The sequence below is a fragment of the Pezoporus wallicus genome, unplaced genomic scaffold (assembly GCF_028554395.1).
Source record: "Pezoporus wallicus isolate ANWC-B61680 ecotype Strahan unplaced genomic scaffold, APGP_CSIRO_Pwel_v1 contig_593, whole genome shotgun sequence".
Classification (NCBI taxonomy): domain Eukaryota; kingdom Metazoa; phylum Chordata; class Aves; order Psittaciformes; family Psittacidae; genus Pezoporus; species Pezoporus wallicus.
In genome coordinates this window covers 417,510-438,480 of record NW_026642342.1, presented here as the reverse complement: position 1 = coordinate 438,480, position 20,971 = coordinate 417,510, and the positions used below count along the sequence as shown (strand labels likewise).

General features: G+C 43.0%; 1 protein-coding gene across 2 annotated transcripts in view; it reads right to left on the bottom strand.

The window, feature by feature from the left end:
- Window positions 1-16,909, bottom strand: part of STAG1 (STAG1 cohesin complex component) — a 179,909-nt gene extending 163,000 nt beyond the window's left edge. The window contains exon 1 of one of the 2 annotated variants that reach the window (XM_057428966.1): window positions 16,792-16,909. The gene's annotated coding sequence lies outside the window, so the exon portion shown is untranslated. Of the gene's footprint in view, window positions 1-14,929; window positions 14,978-16,791 lie in introns of those variants that run through there. The other variant, XM_057428967.1, reaches the window with a different exon arrangement.
- Window positions 16,910-20,971: the final 4,062 nt, after the last annotated feature.

Here is a 20,971-nt window from a genome sequence, read left to right as displayed (position 1 = left end):
TGTGTGTTTTCTATGGAAGGTACCTGTCTTACCTGCAGGCTGAAACCTGGATTTCACTGTATGCTTAAAGCACTTGTTCAATGCTTTAAAATATCATAAAATCACAGAATGGTTTGGGTTGAAGGGACCTTAAAGCTCATCCAGTTCCAACCCCCTGCCATGGGCACGGACACCTTCCACTAGACCAGGTTGCTCCAAGCCCTCTCCAATCTGGCCTTAAACACTGCCACGGATGGGGCAGCCACAGCTTCTCTGGGCACCCTCTGCCAGTGCTTCACCACCCTCACAGGGAAGAACTTCTTCCTAATATCTGATCTCAATCTCCCCTCTGTCAGTTTAAAACCATTCCCCCTTGTCCTGTTCCTACAGGCCCTTGTCAAAAATCCCTCTCCAGATTTCTTGTCAGCTCCTTTAAGCACTGGAAGCTGCTCTAAGGTCTATTCAGAACCTCCTCTTCTCCAGGTGAACCAGCCTAGCTCCCTCAGTATACATGCTGAAAATAACATATCCTTCGTAAGTGCAAAAACTCCCAGATGCAGAGCTCCCAGGGAATTTACAGGTAATTCTTCATTTGATGTATTTGGCAAAAACCCGCCCTTGCCTGCATTTGAGCTTTTAATGCCTGGGTTGGGTTTTGGTGTTTGGGGTGTTTTTTTTCCTCTTTGTACCTTTTCAGTTAAACAAAAATAAGAAGGTGTGAAGCTGATTTCTGTCTAAAGCTTTTTATTTCTGCAGGTACCACTCAAAAGCAGAATTAGAAGAGGGACTTAACCTTGTAGGCAGGACTATCATGGGCAGATTTGACACAACACATAAATTTCAATGACACCTGCCTTCTCCAGCAGTGTAATTGAAAATTGATATATGACCACATTTATTTCATTAATATATAACTACAGTTTTCTTACAGACCTCATGCTACATTGTGATGACACCTAACACACAGCACTGATAAAATAGGCTCAGTTTTCCCTCCCCTACAGTGCTGCCACTGAAGTTGTATACTCGTTTGATCACAGAAACACCCAAACTCCTTCACAGTAATACAACTCTTACTATAAATCTAACTAGATACAAAATCAAGAAAAAGGGCTCCTGGAGGAGCATATGGAATATGTAGTGTTCCCACATTCACTAGTTCATATTAAATCAGTGCAATTGAATTGCTACTCTTCGGTGGCAAGACTGAAAATCACTTCTTTGCCAGGCAGACACCACAGAAGTATCAATTGATCAAAGATTACTACTTTCAAAGGCTTGTTCCTGTCTGATAGAACTTGTGGATACTGAAGCTTTTCGAGAAAAGCCTGTTTTAATGCCAGCCCTCTGAATGAACAATGCTAGCGAAGCCTAACACTGAGCGCTTCAAAAACTTGAACCTTCCTTTGCTGTCAGGATTCACGGAACTCTTCAATCCTTTTGTGTCAGTGTTTTATTCTGATACAAGCTGCATTCAATACAAGCATCTTCCAGTCTCAGCTATACTGGGCAGCTTAAAAGAACACAAAATGAGCCAGTTATTAGTTTCAGCAAAATTTCCTATGCTGAAGCTAAAAACATCTTGTCAATAATCCTCAAAGGAGGGAGTACTGATTCATTAACAGCAGTGAGCAGAAATGGAACGGTTAATCTTCTCTCTAACAAGAGTGCCCACATTTTCTTTGAAGGCAGAAGATACTCCTCAAATATGAAAATGCAATTTGGCAGCCACACTTGAAAAGAGGTTGTCGTTTTGAGTAGCTGTTGATCTTATTCAAACATCAGGAGAATGATCTGGGAGAATGAGATACCAGATTAATTGCCAAAGGAAGAAAAAAGGAAAGAGAAGGAGATTTCCATTAGCTAGAAAAATGGAAACCTGAACACATTTTTAAGTATCATTTTTATTAGGAGGGAGGTTTACAAATCTTTTAATTTAAATGTGAACATTTAAAAGTATTGTTTATTATTGACTGTCCGCTACCATACAATTTAATTTCTAGTCTGCTTGCAAACTCCCAGACTGATGAAGGCTTGGATAAAATTAAACTGCATTACAGGGAAATAGAAGAGAAAATAATTAGTATGGTAGTTAAACTTTGACTTGCAAATATAAAATGGTTTCCTGAATCAACAAACAATTGTCATTAGACTAAGCTAAGACTGAAATGAACATTTAAAGTCTGTGATCTCTTTTTCCGAGCAGAAGCTCCGAGGTTACAGGGGAAAATGAGCCCTCAAGGTCAAAAGGACAATTCCTAACCGCAGTGGATGATTTAAAGGACAAATCACTTTGTCAGCCAGCTGGTGAGATTCTTGCTTCTAACACCAACCATCTAGCTCTTTGCTGTCAGAAGCAACTCTTTAAGAGCCACTGTGGAAAACCTCTCTAGACTATGAAGGGTCAGGAAACCAGTTTTGGAGCTTAAACAAGGAAAGGATTCTTTGGAATATTGCAATGTTAAAAGAACAGAGCAGAAGAGAAACTGGTGGTGGGATTGTGCACTACACTGATGAAACCAAACTAAAGATGCTGTACAAACTAAAGCTGTTATGATATAAACACCTCATGCACATACAGTGCCAAACTCTTAAGGAATCAAAGAGCAGTTGACTTTTTTCTTTTTACTTTGGATATTTGAACACTCTTAGAAGGGAAAGTAAAAGATTGATGATTGGGTTCTTCCTAGTCTATTAAAGAGGTCAATATATTGGTAAGAGAAGTGATATAATCATGGAGGCAAGAGTTCCCCTGAGTGGTACATCTGAAGAATAAAGTACTGATAGTCTCCCAACTGCAATGATAGCAAAGTAACTCATATTCCCAGAGAACAAGCCAGGCTACTTGAAAAATCATTTATTCCTCCACTATACACTGTTACAACTAGTCAAACGCTTAATTAAAGAACAAAGCATGCTCCATTTGGTTGAGAGCTACACTAAGAAATGCAGTTGCCCCAGAAATTCATAATCAAAACACTAACTACTTCACCACCAAAACAACCTCAGTATCACAATTATTATACATTAGACCACAAACCACTCTCTAAGCTGCAGAGATACTTGTCTTCCAACATGCCTTTATTAACAACCACCACCAAAGAAACAGCACAGCAAAATATAGTTAAAAGTGCTGGGGAACTGCAACTTAAAGAGAGGACACACAGGAGGAAAGGAAGGTTGTTTAGTCACTGTTCTCTTAACTTTTTCACTACTAAATGACTTGTTCATCTGGTGACAAGCCAACTGCCAACAAACTTCAAACTGATTCAATGTGTTTTCACAAAACATTACAAGCATAGTGGCTACTGATGATTTGGCAAATGCAGACAGCATTGTAACTGCTAAGTCAAACATACAATATCCCCTATTTTATTGTGAGAACTGTGTAAAGCACTCGTTCCCTACTGGAGACATGGCCTGGAACAACCCGCCAAGCCCTGGCAGGCAGATGACCTTGTGCTCCAAGCAGAAACCAAACTGCTCCTGGAGGAAGCAGTGACAAGGGTGAAGGGAACACGGGCTCATCAGTCAAAAGTAGATGCTTGGGGGGTGACATAAGGGCAGCAAAGGTGATAGCAGTGACTGTCACCTTTAAAAAAAGTGGGAAAATAACAATTTGATAACAAAAAAGCACTTAAAAATTAAGCATGTTTATCAACACAAAGCTACTAAGCGAACAAAATCCAGTAAAGACTAGAAAACATAAGCTAGGTTCATTGCAATTTTAAGTCTTCATCCTACCTCTACCAATAGTCCCCCCCCCCAAATTAGCTTGTAATATACACATTGAGACAGATTGTCAAAATAAGCAAACAAGAAGTGAAACCCAGGTTTCAAACCATCATGCACTTAAAATAGCATAGTACCAATTCAGATCTCTGCCTGAAGTTATTTGCTGAAGATTATACATTGACAGGAAAGAAATACTGTTATTTGAGGAAGCCAGAATCCAAACAGTTAATAAATAAATGCTGCTAATTAAGTCACAACTAGAAGATGGTTTCAAGGCTCAAAATATCCTTACTTGGTACAAAAATATACCCACAGTCTGGAAGAAATAGAAGCTGCAAATACTGTCCATGCTGGAAGACAGCTGTTTTTTAGGTAAATTTTAGAGGAAGACTGTAAAAAAAAAAAAAAAACCCACAAAAAAAAAAAAAAAGAGAGACTATGTTCTTCACATTAAATGTATCCTTTTTCCCTTTTTTAGCATTCATGTTTATATTTTCTTTCTCAGCTCTTTTCCTCTTAAAGCTGCCATTAGACTTTTACCATGAAAAAGCAAATCTTTCTGTATTGACAAAAGTAGTCTTGAAGATTTGTACCATTTTACAGAAACAAAAAACCAGCATTTGAAATCAAAGGATGTAGAGAAACTGATGCTCCATGTATGCTTTCAAAAGCTTGACACTGAACAAACAAGGCAGCCTCTTTCATCACTACTCTTCATGAATATTGAAGACTGCAGCTAATCAAACGACAACAGAGACAACTGCATCAGGCAACAATATCAACAAGGGAAGTCCTGATTCTTCTAGACAGGAGCAGTAAGAAAGCCACAGCTCCTGTTTGATCAAATGGCATCAGCCAAGAAACTAATAAAATGTTTAGATTCCACATCTTGTTAACCACATAGGGGAAGCTGTTTTTAATAACAGGCAAATATTGATTTTTTTCACCACTATCAATTGTTTTCCATGCTGACCCTCATCCTGCTTTTAATTCCTCTATTTGTGAGAAGGATGAACATGCCTCTCTGACAAACCAAGAATGAATCCAGACATGCAACCAAGTGCAGGCTAACACAGAATCTCAAATACTGGGATTGCTCGCAAAGCCTTACATGAGTTACAAACAAGAGAGTAACAATGCAGCAATGGAGTCTTGCAAAGAGCTCTTTAAAACAAAGAGAGAACAATACACCCAGGACTACTAAACCTTGAGCATTAAAGCGGGGTGCCCAGTTTAGGGTTCCAGGCTTCAAGATATGAACTGACAGGAGAAAGTCTACAAAGCAGTAAACTGGATCAGAAGTAAGCTGTGTTAGAGGAGAGAGCTGGGGGGGTGGGGGGTGGGGGTGGGGGGGGGGTGTGTTAAATGATAGCTCAAATACATCCAGGTACATCATAAATAGCTGGACATAACCAAATAAAAACCTCAACCCTTATTGCAAAATGTGTCAGTTAAGCATTAGGGAAAAAACAAGTGGTAAGAACAGAAAGCCCTGGAATAAGCTGCTTAAGAAATGCAGTGGAATTTCCAGCAATTAAGAGATTAGACAACCACCTGTCAAGAATATTGTGAATGATCTTCCCTCAAGACAGAGAAAGGGATTAGCTCAAGGTCTCCCTTCATTCTTTTTTTTTGTTCAGTACTCTTCCAGGAACAAAAAAAGCCCAGGCAGAACCATGAAAGTAAAAGTAAATAAATAACCATTCTAGTACAAGTCCATTGTTACGGTAAAGCACAAGAATGTATAGAGATCTCCAAACACTACACTTTTAATACCCCTTAGTGGCTGTAAAAGCAAGATGAATTTGGATTTAAGAGTTATGTCAAGAGGGATTCCAGCAATGCACCAAAAAAAAAAAAAAGCAGTGAAAGAAATCATGTAAAACAATCAGGTATAAACACACTTTAAACAATCTCCCCAATACCAGTTCTTTCATTAAATGATGCTTCGATGGTAAAAATCTCTGTATCCTTCCAACACAGCATGTCCCAGTTAGAAGATGAAGATGCCTGAGTGATGTCTGCTTTCCGTTTTTCAAATAGAAGCTACCATTTCTAAAGCAAAAGAATTACAGGACAAAATAACAGTGCATTTCTATTTGAAACAGGTGCAGAAGACTGCAAAGCAGGTATTACACAAAACTATTACCACTTGAACATTTTGGGTAGTGGTCTTCAAGAAAACATACTGCCATGTTAAATCTGTGTTGGTAATACAGGAAAATTCTTATGAGTGGGACAGTAAAGAAGAAAGATTAGAAAGAACAGAATATGGAGGGGGCAGAGTGGTCTCAATTCTTCTCATCACATATGATCAGGATATTTAGAACTGATGGGTAAAAACAGTATTAGAGCCACCCAGTTTCACCAGTGAGAGCACTGATACCCATGCAACAAAGTCACCAAATGGCTCCCCAACAAAATAACCTTGCACTTGGGTACTGCAGCAGAACAGAGACCTTCAATACAGATACTTTTTATCACCTTTATAATGCATTTGGAAGCACCAATAATGCTGATCTTGACATCAACATTTAGCTTTTGGCAAGGTTAAAACCAGTTTACGTTTCTCTTCTATTTCATATTCCTCTATAACATTTTAACCTGCCCAAGCACAAAAATGTTGTTGTACCCAGCTAGTTTTACTAATTTTCCCATGCTGGTATCTGCTTAAGTTGCTCTGGAAGATTTCAGCCAAAGTAAATACTCTAAACAAAGTTAGGAAAAACATTTGTTCGTTATTTGAGTTCTCACCAGCTTGCATGCTTTGGAGGAAACACGAATATAGCACAAAAGATACCCAACTGGCAAGATCTGCCATTTAGCAACTTAATGATGAAAAGGAATTTGAAGCCTACTTTTCAAATCTTGGAAGTTATGCTTAAGATAGTCTGGTGTTCAGGGAATGGCCTGTGTTTACATGGAAACAGACTAATGTCTGTCAAACTCCTGTCCTTCCCGACAAAATTGGAAAGAGACAGCTTAGGTTACTCTCTCAATGTGGCACATGCAATCTGTTCCTTATGCAAAATCTGCACAATAATGAAATCTGCGAAGTACGGATCCACACCAAAAAAAAAACTATCTTGTAGCCCCTACCAAGCTGCCGTTTACTATTTTGCCTACACTTACAAACTGATCAAGCTACATGGATTCTTTTTGTTGTTGTTTTAAGCAACAACTCCGAGCAATCCTATTAAAACCACAGAATAGGTCAACTACAGGTCTCTACCCTAAAGCGGGAAAACTCAACAGGAGTTTCCCAATGAAATCCCTAGGAAAAAAAAAGCGTATTTACTACAGCCCAAATAAATTCCTTAATCTCATATTCAGTAATTAATTAGAATAATTTTTGTTGGAACACAACAAAAATAATCTTCAGGTAAAAATCCAATATGGAATTTCCAGTCCGAATGATTTCTCAGAGGCATATATGTTTGGAACAAGATTTTAGTAACTGCCTAACAATACCCATCTAAACCACAGGCATGCTCATCTGAGCCATCTATAATAATGTAATAACCAAAGTTCCCTTTAGGATTAAAAAAATCCCCAGCAACTAAATCCTTAACTGCCTGGACTAACAGCCAAGAAAAAAATACAAACAAGGCTGTTGTGTGCCTTAAAGCTTTGGTCTTTGTTGCAGTTAAAAAGGATGCCTGGCAAATGCAAGATGACATTCAGATAATTTCTGACCGTCTACCAACATGTTCTTTTCTTTCTTCACCACAGCTTTTTGTCTTCTCAACTTAAGCCTCTGTTTCAGGGAACTCTGCCAGTAATGTCAAATGCAAGAGCTCACAGGAAGAACAGAATGGTTCTTCAACTAACTTCACTTTTGAATCATCTCTGAAAGAGTCTGATGGGCAACAAATATTAGCAATAGCTTGACCAGAGATTAAAAAGGCTAATTGTGGCGTTTTTTTACTATTATTATTAATAAACCACAATACTACAAAGGAAATCAGCGAGCTGCAGGAGCTGTGGTTACTTTGCATGATACTTTCTCTACTAGCTGCGATCAGTATGCAATAGGAACAGCCTGGCTCCTTCACCCCTGCCACCTCATTTGGTGCAAAGGGAGCTCACCATGTAATTATTTCTTCTAGTAAGCTGCAAGGCAATGTCTTTTTTTGTACATTCTCATGTTCTTGAATTATGTATTTGTTCCATAAGCTTTTCCCTGTGTCATGCTTGCCTCTGCCAGTAATAGTGAACCTGCACATATGCTCAGGATTCAAAGAGTATAAATAAACCTAATGGCACTTCATAGCATTTCACAATGCTATGTGCCATTTACCAGTCTTGTAGGTGAAGAGATCAGAACTGGGGAACTAAAAATCAGTGCTGATTGTCCTACATGCTGAATGCTTTTTGTGATTACTGTCACAGAAAGTCATTATCTTTTGACACAAGCCTGAATGCAAACATGAGTTACAAAGGAGCACCACACTGCCTTCAGGACAGAGGCAGATACAATAGTTAAACTCTAGATGTGGGTGTTATCAAAGCATGACTTTCGGTCAGGGAAGTCTTTCAAGGAAGAAACAACAAAGGAGGTGACTGCCAAAAATTTATGGGCTAGTAAGATGTGAAAGGGTTATTCTTAGCTGTGTATTTCACAATAAAATGAACTACATCAGTGACATACCCTAGCAACACCCAACACCTCAGGATTTACTTGTGGTATTACATGGAGAGAGACTCCAAGCTCTGCACAAATGCGATGGATGACACTGGGGAATGACAACACTCTTGCAAAAGGCCTGGCACTCCTCACAGATGAAGTCCTGGCACAAACCTTGAAGAAAATACTCTGGAGGCTTTGAAAAGTATAAACTTCCAAGTTTTAGCAGTTTTGTAACAATGCATTTGCCTAGGGAAAACAAAATGTCAAGGAAATAATGGCAGCTGCAACTGACAATTCCTTTCCCTACCCCAAAATGTGAGACAATGCTTTCTTCTAGTTTTACTTCTCACTAACTTTTCCTTTTCAACTTTATACCAGGACACCAGGACACACTCTAAATCAACTAACAGTAATGAGACATCAGAAAAGTAAGGCATACCAATGGAAAAAGTTTGGTTTACCAGCTTTAATGGCTATTACAAACATTCCAACTCCAAGACAAATTCATAATCCAATAGCCACCTCAGGCAATGAGCCTTTACAGAGAAACCCACGCACCAGTGCTTCCAGTCCATAAGGCCCATGCTCTATAGTTACACAGAAGTGTGCCAAAACCTTTCTTTGCAAAGGAAAGGACCAGCAGCTTCTCTGGTTTCTTTTGGGGAGAAAACCAAGTATAATAGTAATATACTGAAACACAGTAAGAAAAATGCAAGTGGGGTGTTTGATTTCCATTCCTTTTCTGACAGTGCCAGTAGCATAGGTTATACCCGAAATTTGACTAACTCCATTGCCTGTATTCTCCCACTTGCTTGGAACAGTGTGGCAGAGTGAGGAAACCCTCAAGCTGTGCAACAGGATGCACAGAACAGTCTCCCTCCTTCCATTCCATTTGACAGTTCCACTTGTTACACTCCAGCTTTGGGGATATTTCACAGGACCCAGGTGCAAGGTCTTACTGCCATCCAACCTTCCGTCCTCTCTTTCACCTCTGCAAATGGATGGCACTGCCACAATTCAGACTGGCCATTTGTAATGAAATAGTGCAATATTCTGCATGTCTCTTCCTCTTCAGGTTCTGGACACATCCAGTGTCTTGTACAACAACATAATTACTATTCAGAATTTCCCTAAACCATTCTGAAACAGAAATTAAACTTCAGCTCCATTTATCTCTTTGGCAGAGTGTTTCAAATGAAGCTTACAAAACAAAAACACACTGAAGAGAAAAAAATCACCCCTGTGACTTGGGAAAGCAATAGATATGCCATTTCTTCTGACCCACTATACCGACCCTTTTAAGAGGGATAAGAAAGGACACATTATAGGTAAATTTTATTTATGCACATACAAGCAGAACAATCAGCTAAAGCTAAAATAGGAAAAGCCTCCAAGAGCTGAGGAAAAACACTGGAACTGTGGAATACAAAGGAGATGAAGAATAAACAAACCATGACCTCTAACTAAAAGGGAGGAGTACCCAAAATGTTGCAATCTTTCAGGAAACTCCCTCAAAATGCTTGGTACTTATCCTTACCATTTTAACTCTGTATCTTCACTCTCATTCTCAGAGCATTATGTACAGCACAACACAAACACTGCAGATTGCTCAGTACAGTTTGTAAGTAGTCAAAGGAAGGCAGACTTCAGCCCTGTGAGCAAGGATGATCTATCTCTACAGTGGTGACTTGCACTCCCTGTACTGTGTTGTTCACAGTATCACTGCCTCGTGTTGTTTCGTTTGGGGTCATTTTTAAGCTCACTATCAAACAGAAACAGGTCTACACAACTGTATTCTGTGTGCGTATCTTTCTCTCCCTGTCCTTTTCTTCAATTCCAACTACCAATAATTGTCAGTCCCTGAACCAATTTCCACTTAACTCCAAAAACCAGAGATCCCAAAATAAGTTCCTCTACATTTTTAAAAATACTAATTTCTTAGAAGACAGATTCTTAATTCCTCTCACCCAAGCACTGTCCTATTAAAGTAAGGTTACAGGAAAAACAAAATCATTAAGAGACCAAAGAAGACAAGTAAGGGTGAATCAAAAGAAAACAGCCCTCAAAAAGAATTCTACTTCTTGGAGCAGTGCTTTCTCTTGAGCACAACTTACAATTGTGTTTACGTTCTCACCTGACACTTCCTAAAGCTACAGTCTACTCCGCCTATCTTAGTAGAAACTATTCTAGAAGACAGATCAGTAGACAGCTAAACAGATGACATTCAGACAGGGAAATTAACCCCACTTTTGTCCAGGAGAGCCAAGCTCCACAACCCACAACCAGACAACAGTTCTCCAGAAGATCTCCCTTACCCACACACCAATGGACTCTACTTGGTAAAACCTGCTTTAATTTCCAAGAGACATTTAACAAGATTCTTCACAAAAGGCTCTTAAAGAAATTAAGCTGTCATGGCAATAAAAGGCCTTGCATAGATAGGTTATCTGAGTAGAAGAGATAAAACAAAGAGCAAAACAAATGGTCATTTCTGACAATACAGTAAGGTCACCAGTGAATTCTCACAGGAATATGAGCTAGAGCCCAAACTGAGATATTCTTACATCAGGAGAATCAGGTGAGTGCTACCAATTTACTGGTGACACCAATGGTAAAAAGAAAGAACAGAAGAACAAACACAGGCTGCAAACAGCAAAGCTTGCAGGGAGAATTCAGTAAAGGTAAGCGCTACCTGCAGGAATCCCAAATTCACATACACAATGATGGGCCCCACACTGAACACTCCCACCCAGGGTGAGCACATACAGCTGAGTCAATCTCAATCTCCCACCTGAAGAAGCCAGGGTCTTGATCTACAAAACCGCTTTTCCCCGCAAAATATTCTTGCCACTGACCTTGCATCACCTCTAGCAACACCTTACTCTGATGGTCTGATTCAGTTAATTCACTGGGCAAAAAACCACCCCTCCCAGTCAGATGGGCTTTGCCAGGTAGGGAATTCAACTAGCCCAAGGAAAGGTCAATTTAGCAACAGCAAGCACTAGCACAAAGGAAAGGGAAGAACTGTGCAGCTGTGCAGAAATAGATTGCTCTCTCAGCTGTGGCAGATCAACTCAATCATCTTGTGCAATTCCACTGGCAGAAACAAGCTCATGTAGTCCTAGTGAACTAATCTGAGAAAATAACAATGCAAAATGGGCATATCTGTTACTCATTTAAGAGAGAATTTCTTACCCATTTGCAAATGAAGTTTCATTTTCCCACTTATAAACACTAACACATTAGTATCTTCCTGGTCCTTGGGGATTCTAACCCTAGAAGGAGCGAGAAACCCTCATGTGGGGGAGAGCAAACAGATTCTCAGCTTGTCATTTAATTCTTGTTTCAAAGAAAAACACCACCACCTGCTATGCTCTGGTATACAAAAACATGTATCCAAGATGAACTGGTTTCATGTGTATTCTTTTCTTGTAGAAAAAATATTTGATATTTAGAAGCATTTCTGACACACAGGTCTGTTCTTACGTAACCTTATAAAGGAAGATTTTTTTTTTCCCTGTGAGCGGAACCATCTGCTAATGCTGTGCTCACTCAGCTGACCTGCCAGTATAATGCAAGTCTGCTATATGGAGAGTTACAGTAGATAGACTCATTCTATTTATCTATAGAATAAATAGCATGTATTCTGCTGAAACAATGCACAGCGAAGAACACAGCTGGCTGGGTATTGCCTCATGTTGCTTTCTAGTTAGACATCACTTTTGGGGACCACCTGAAACAACCTGCCTTTCAGTTGAGGGTGGAGAGGCTTAAGAATTCAACCTCTTGCTCTTAATTCTGCAACAAAAGGTTAATAACTGTGCAACTGGAACTCAGAATATACTCACACATCAAGCTCTTGTATCTAATAATGCTGCCCGAGACTCCTGTCCCACCAAACAACGTTGTGCAACCCATGCCTTTTTTCATGTTTTAAGACTAAGACTACAAATCCACCCTGGGCAAGACTAGCATCATAATCACAGAACATGTATTTGGCAGCTCACGGCTAGCCAGTGCTCTACATCTTTGGCTACATAGAGAGCAGCACAAAACAAAGTCAGATGCCTGAAGGAATGAAAACCAAAGGGCCATGAAGATGCTGCAAGGGCTGGAGCAGCTCTGCTCTGGCGACAACACAGAGAGCTGGGCTTGTTCAGCCTGGAGAAGGCTCTGGGGAGACATTAGGGCAGCTCCCAGTGCCTAAAGGGGCTAAAAGAAATGTGGAAAGGGACTTTTGACAAGGGCCCAAAGAAGCTGTGGCTGCCCCATCCCTGGCAGTGTTCAAGGCCAGGTTGGATGGGGGTTGGAACAACCTAGTCTAGTAGAAGGTGTTCCTGCCCATGGCAGGGGGTTGGATTCAGATAAGCTTTAACCCTTCCTACCCAAGCCACTCTATGGCTCTGTAACTTGCACCACATATGTAATTAGCTGTATTTATAAATGGACATCTTGCAAAGTAAGGTGGCTTTGAGATTGCATAATATGAAAGCAGAATTACCAGCTTTTTCACAGGATACATGTGATACTGTATGGGCACAGCAGAGATACCCTGATGAACCTATTCTCCAAGAAATCCTGCTACTTCAAGCACACTGTTATTATTAAAAAAAAAAAATTCTAAAATACTAAAATGCCTGCTGAGATGCCAATGAGGAAACGTTGCAAAACTATCAAATCCAGGAGCATAGATCCTTCTCATGTTAGCGAAGACCCGAGTCACTGGCTATTCTCTCATGAACAAAACGTCCAGTGGTGAAATCATTACTTATGTTCAGTCATGTCAGAAACGAGAAAGTAGCTACGAAATGAGAACTACGGAGAAGATTCCTCTGCAGTTCCTTCTCTTCAGCTCTTTTAAGCCAAGCTAAACGTGGTGTCTACCTTAACACAAATGAATTAGTGTGGATCTCCCAAAACACTTGGTTTTGGAAGTATATTTTCAGACTGCAAAGTTGCAACAATCATAATCATGTTCTCTCAACCCCTTATTTTCTAGGGAAACAAAGAAATACATCTCTCTCTTCTGATCACATATTCGACACCCAAACCAACACAGTTAAATCAGTTTTGGGAAAGCAAAATATTGCTGAGAATAGAACATAACTCTACATGTCCTGGATAGAAATGACAGAATAATTATCTGCTGGTAAACTCAAACTTCGTAGGATTTCTTTTCCAAGAAAGAAATCTAACTCTATTCCCTTCTATTTTTAGCCAGATGAGCAAACACAGAGGCACTGCAATCAGGACATGGCAATCTGCAATGGGAGAGTTTCAGAGCTCCACATGAGAAATTTGAGTGACTGCAAGTAAACACCCAGAACTTAAAAAAAGCATTAAGTACCTTAAAGATTCTGTTTGGGATTTTAAGTCTTGAAGCCTGTACACCAGATTTAGATAAGGTGCATTCTTATCTTGGCACCAGGCTTCAGCATCACCTTCTGGTTTTGACTTCAAGCCAGAGCACCACCTGAACACTTGAGCACTTTGAGGTGCAGAATAGAGAGAGCCAGATCTCTGAGAGGCCAAGCACCCATTCAGCAGCACTGCATCCAAATTCAGGTTTTAGCATTCCTGCACAGCTTAAGTAGACAAGTTTTCTGCTTTCAGTATGTCTTGTGTTAACTACAGGACAAGCACTTTCAAATTTTCAGCAGGGTATTAAAGTCTCTTGTGGAAATGCTTGTATTTCTTGCGCAAATACCAGAGAACAATTTACAAAAGATTAATGAACGTCTGAACACTGACAAGAACATGTCACAATATACATGTTCTTATCCCAGAAAGGACTTTTCTTAGAAAGTCATCACAATTAAGCAGTTCTCTCCCACTGTGTCCTTACACTTTTATAGGCCCACTTGCCTACTAAAATGATATTTAAAATACCAATATTTAGGTACCTTACATCAGGGCAAGTCTTTACAACAAAGGGGAAGAAAGAAGAGAACCCAAAGTCACCAGTTCAAACTTGAAATACATGTTCTTCTTTAAAAGAGGGTTCTTTCAAATCAAAAATATCCACTTGCTGTGTTTCTGAGCATCCCAAGTAATTCGTTTTGTCAAGGGATCCAAATATTTAATGTTCTATTTTCAGCAGACATTATATGAAGATTTGCACAATATGACAGGCTGGCTATGGACAAAGACAGTAACTGAAGTCTTGGAACCCTAATCACACCACCAGGATTTAGGCTGCCCTCAAATTCTGTCCATGGCATATTGTGTGTGGATGTTTGGTCATAAATGCTGTCTCTCAAAGTAAACTTGTCAACTTCAGCATGTTTGTACACGTTAGGAAACACCAGAGACTGTGAGCTGTCAACTGCCATGTGCTTCAGCCCTTAAACATAGGGGTTATACAAAAGGTGTTTTAAACCTCCAGAACTGACACTAACTCTTTGTTCAGCTTCGGAAAAATACAATTTTCCATTATTCCCTCCAACTGCTGTCAATCTACAAGGAGCCCATCAGCAGTAGCCAACCAAGAGTCTAAACTGAACACTTTGTATTAAACAGTCAGTAAAAACTACATCCTCCCAGATTAACCCTAGCCCTGGAATTAGCCCCTCCGCTGCTGCTCACCAGGAAATCCTGCTGCATCACGGGTTGGCGTGCTGTTCCAAAACCACACTAATAAACCAGCCTCTCACCCCACTTCTTCCTGTAGTTTCAGCAGACAACACATACATTGCCTTGAGGTCTAGTGATTTCTTCATGGATTGATGGAATATACTGTAGAAACACTCATCAAATGACCTTGCTGTCTACAGATAAACAAAAAAAAAACCCAAACAAACAACACTAGACATAGCAAACTGCTTTGGATCCATAAAATCTGGACTAACCTTTCTCCCATACCACCCCTATCACTAGTGTGATAACATGGAGAAGTTAAGCATGTCTTAAGATGTTTGAATCCATACGTTAATGTTATCCATCACACCAAACTCAAGACACAACTTAGAAACAGTTGTGTTAGTGGTGTGATCTGGGAAAGGTTTTTTCCTCCTCAACAACTCAATAAACGTTACTGCTAGACTAACTCTACAAAGCTACATGTATCACAAACTTGTGAACAACACAACTGAAATAACCAATACTCATAAACCAGCTCAATTTAGTTTAATTAAACTCACACTGCCTTACTAGAAACTAAGTTTTTTGACACTGGTATTGGCAGCCTTTTGCGCCACTCTACAGATACTACTGCTATCCTGTTTCTCCCAAGTCACACTTTATCCCAACCACTGCTCACACTCCTCACTCCACCCCAGGAACACACAGAAAGTGTGGCTGACCACTACTCCCTACCACAGGCCAGTCACCAAGCCACCAGCACCCATCACAGCAGCTTTCCTCCTTGCCAACCAAAACCCTTGCTATTTTTGTGTCCTACAGCTCAGGACCCCAGCTTGGTGTCTCTTCCCTGCCTCCCAGAACTGGTCAGAGGGCATTGCCTACACTCGACTTCTCCCCAGAGCCACGGTTCCCACCTCCAGTACCACCAGTCGGTCCACCCTAGGCGCCAGCCACCCGGGGCTCAGCATACTGCATCTCCCACCCCAAAGGTCAGGGAAGCTTCACCTTTACATGACACGGGTCTACTCCCCCTTGACAAATCAAGGAGCGGCCTCTCGCCGCCAGGCAAGCTGCCCACCCCACCGCAAGCCTTCCGCCCCGGTGCCACGGCACTAACAACTCGAGGATAAGCAACAGGAGCAGCAGGCTGAGGGTCCCCAGCTCTGGGGCTGCAGCCCCACATTCTCCCCCGGCTCCACGTTTGTGGCCCCCCAACCCCGCCTGTCCCGCCTGGACGCCAGCCAGACACCGGCGGCGCTGGGGCGGCCGGGGCCCTCCCGCTGTCCTCCCCCGGGCCGGTCCCAGGTGGCGGGTCGTGGCGGGCCGAGTCGAACCGGGCAGCGCACCGGCTCCTGCAACTTTCCCTCCCCGCGGCCACGGCACCAACTCCGCCGCCGCCCGGGCCGGCCGGGGGCCGCCACCAGCGTGCCCCGCGCGGCGGAAGCGCCACCCCCGCTCCGCCCGAGCATCCCCCGCCGCCGCCACCGCCCGAGCCGCCCCCACCCGCGGGCCGCGCAGCGGGAACGCCGCCGCCGCCGCCCGGAGCGGGGCGCAGGCCCGGCAGCCGGGAGAGGCCGCCCGAGCTCGGCCCGGCGCCCCCGGCAGCCCCGGCGGGGACAATGAGATGGCGGCGAAGAGCGCCGCGCCCGGGGGACCCGTTGCTCCGGCAGGAGCCGCCCCGCCCCGCGCCGCCTCCTCTTCCCTCCCCTCCCCTTCTCCTCTCTCCTCGCACGGGCAGCGCCCGCTCCCGGCCCGGCCGCCGCGGAGACCGAGCGAGCGAGCGGCCCCGGCCCGCTGCCCCCGCCCCTCGCGCCTCCATCTTGGATCGGCGCCTCAGCGCCCTCCCTCCCGCGCGCCCCGCTCACCTCGGGCCGCGCCGCAGCCGGGCCGGGCGGCACCCCAGGAGCTCTGCGGAGCCGCTGGCGCGCGGGGTCCGGGCGGGTGCGGGCCGGGGCCGGGGCGGCGGCGCTGGCGGGGGCCGCGCTCACCGGAGCCGCAATCCTAAACCGCCATCTGGCGGCATGTCCGACCCGCCAATGGCGCAGCCGCCGCCGCGCGCCGGACCCCCAGCGCCCCCTGGCGCCCACCCGCCGCCGCGCTGAGGTAACGGGGAGGTGAAGGGGGGGGACACCGTGGGTAGAGACGGCCCCGCCCAGCGCCCAGCACGCGGGCGCCGCAAACGTCTTTCGCGCGAAAACGCCGCGCATGCGCCCCGCAGCTTTCTGCTCGCGCGTGGCCGCGGGGCGGAAGGGGGTCGCGAGCGCCGCCGCTGAGGAGGCGGGGCGTCGCCGGGGTGACAGGAAACCGGGGGAAGGAGCGAGGGGACCCGCTGGCGCCTGTCGCGACATAGGGCGGGAGAGGTGGCGGTCGCGGTGCTCTGTGTGGCCGTCAGTGCCCGCTTGGGTGCTGGAGGCGTCTCCTTGGTGCCCCTGCCGTGGGTCGGGGTTGCGGCGATGCGGCCCGTAGGCTGAGGGGAGTCGGGGATCTGCTGGCATGGGAGAGGGGGGCAGCGGCCGCCGAGGCAGAGGCGGCCTGAGGCGGTGTTTCGGCACTGGTAAGTGTTTCGGAGCTGGAGAAGGCGAGGCTCGCACCCAGGGGTCGCAGGGACGGCGGTGAGGGAAGGGCTTGGCGGGGAAGGAGCAGCAGCAGTAGTCCCTCGTCAGGCTCTCGCAGTCGAGACGCCAGACCGTGCCATGGCCACCGCGGGGGGCTGCTGCTCGCTCTTAGTGAACCCGCTCCCTGTGCTCTCCGCGGAGATGCGCTGCTTCTCCTCTGTAGCGGTGCAAACGTGGCAGTTGCCATCGCAACTTGTGCCATCCTCTCTGTGCAATTCCCAGTCTCCCGGTTTCACTCGGCTATTCTCAGGAGCCCTTCTGCACACACTTAACACACGCACGGGGTTGCTGCCTTTATGTAATTTGTCGGGAGGAGGTCAAAAGCAGTAAGCAAAATACCTGATTTTAATCTATAAACCTGCAACTACCTTCATGTACTCTGTTTCAGGCTGTTGTGCTATGTCTTATATCTAGTTAAGCTATTTTTGTATGCTGTAGGATGGTCTATTTAAGTGTTGATTTGTTCTGTGTTGTTTACCCCATGCCTGGAATTGTAATATAAAAGGGTTTGTTCATATCGGTATTTTTAGAAGAGAAAGTTTGCAGGCTCTTCTAAAATCGCTTCATTCAAGTCTTGCTGCTGTAGAGGTCGTAGTTGCAGCAGGCAACAGACGCGACTGAAGAAATTAGGGAAGAGTGTTTTTTCAGATAACTGGATGCATTTGGAGCCTTTACACGGCAAGAGAATAGGTCAGTGAAAGCAAGGGAAATTAAAGGTGTTACATATAATCCCACTGAAATCGCATGTGGCAGCTTTAGCAAATTAGCAGAAATACGGATTGGGTTTTGGGGTAGCAAAATATCAGGAACGTGTTTACGATTTCTGGGGCTTAAGTGCAGGGTTTATATTTGAATTCTGTGAAGGGTGTGCTGGCTCTTCCCTTAGGCAGTGCTATCAGACATGACTCGATTAACTTCGAAGACATGGGATACCAGTTTGCTGGTTTGTGTATAATGTTTGTTCTTGTGCTTAAGTGCTAAAAAATCCTTTAATGTAATTGCTTTTTCATTTTCTTCAGTACCTTTTTTTCATTAAATTTTAATAAAGATTTGAGTTTATTTGCATAATTCTCAATAAAATTTATATGGTCAAACCATCTGGCTTAAAAGATAAAGGGTCTCTGATTTTCCAGCATGTACCTTACTGAATACTTACAAAGTGCAATAGAAATGTAGGCCGTTTCAGTGAAATCAACATTTAATTGCGTGCTGTGTACCTTACATTGCCTTTTCTTCCCCTCCGTTCACATTGTGTTCCACTAATTAGTAGATCCCTTGATATGTGCAGTTGCCTGAACTATCAAGCACTGAAGAATCTCCAAGAAGGTTAAGGTGGCTTAATGGAGAGGGTGCTGAAACAGGAATTTAGGGTATTTTCCTGCACTCGATAGGGAACCAAAAAAAAATAAGTTAGTGTAATGCATAGAAGTGCTTGGTGAATGTGGCACAAGTTCAGTCTGTTACATGAGCTTGTAAGGATGGAACTGGTCTTCTGTATGTGTAATATTCAGGGAAATTTGTTAGTCTGTAGTTGTCTTACAGGGATTGCTTACAGCCTTCTGGTAGTCTAAACTGGTCAGGATTTGGGGTACTTTCCACAGAGGAGGCAAAGGACCATCCCTGCAAGGCATGTCTTTGACAACACAGGAATAGCTGGCTGCTGATTTTCGACTTTATCTGCCAGGGTTACAAACCTTGTAACATTTCATGTCATGAAACATTTCATGTAACATTTCACATGTCATGAAATGTGGTAACATTTAAATCATCTGATTGATTCTGACTAATCTGGCAGAAGATGAGGGTATTTTCCTGTGAGCTCACTGAAAATTAGCAGTTAGAATCATCAGTCAAACCTCAAAGCCTTAACTCCTTCAGGCACTGCAAACAGGAAAGCTTAGCCTCCCACCCCCCCAGTCAAGTGGTGTGTAACCACCTATTTCTACCTTGCTAGTAAGCACATTTGTAATGATTGAGGTAGGGAAGAGGGAGAGTACTGTTTTTTTGTGTTTTTTTTTCGTTTTGGGGTTGGGGGGGGGGTGGTTTTTTTTTCAGTTAAATCATGGTGTGTATTCTGTTCATGATTTGTGACACTTCGTGAATTCATTGTGATTATTTGTTCGCCCATGGGAAGATGGGGCTCCCACTTTGGCAGTCAGTGATTTCCATGAGCTGGTAGTTTGAATGGGTTTCCCAGGTTGTAGTTTTAATTGGGAATGCTTGCTTTATTAACTGAGTATTTGCATAGTACTTAACCTTCAGCCTTGCATTAAACTCGAGTCAAAGAAAAATTATATTTTTGATAGAAAATGAAAAATTTATATTTCCAGACATGAAGAAAAATAAGGACTTCATGTGATCTCCACAAAAGAAAGGCACTAGCAGAAAGAGAAGTAGCAAATTTTCTGCATAGGCTCTGATGATTTCTGTTGATTGTAAACTTGTGGCTGGGACAAATAGAATGGATTTTGAGATATGCATTAATCTTGGTCTCCATTGAAATTCTCACTGGTTAAGAAAAACAAGGTCACCAAAGAGCACAAATAAATGCACTGTGCAAGAGTTGGTTTAATATTTGTCATTATCTCAGTATTTAATAGAGAAAATTAAATTTTGCTTTAAGCACTCCTGTTATATTTTTTGTTCTTTTCTCATCTCCTGCCTTTCTCATTTCCCCTGCGTTTGCCCTTCAGCCTTCCAGCTCTTCCAACCGTTAGAATTCCTAGTGGTGGAAAGGAATACAGAAAATACTGTGTCTGTATAGGACAGCCATTTTGAGCTGCGTGTTCATGATCTATTGTTTTCCTCCAGAGAGATCTCTGAATACATTACACAGGCCCAGTGTTAAATTTGCAACTGCATTTTGTTTCTCTTTTATACCATTTTCTATATTTGTTGGAAGAAAATGTAATCTAAACTTTGGAAGAAAAAAAAAATCCCATTGTATGCTAATGGTAAAACATTACTAGTTTTGTTTTCATGAGCCAGTAGTTGCAGTGTGTACTCAGGTGTTTCTTGGTCAAATGATTGCATTTGCACAGGCTAGATCCACTATCAGTTTAATATTAATGCCTGTTGTGCATACTTAGTCTTCTTTTCCTCCCACTTAATTTTATTTCTGATCCAAATATTGTGCCTTAAATCAAGATCTTATTTTTAAGATGTGAGGCCAGCAAGGCAGAATTGTGAATTTATAGCACAATGAAATAGCTGAGTGAGAAAAGCTGTGCTTGTGAAAATCACTGCCTTCCTGGACTCATTCAGTACATTTTGCATTTGCACATTAAGGGAATCTGAAATTAACAATTTATCGTCACTATGAAGTGCAAGTAGCAGGTGAGACTGAGGTAGATTTTCTGCTAATGTTTGAACTACTTGCTAGTGCAGCAGTTTACCCAGCTCTTACGCTCTTTGTTTACTCTCTTTGGCA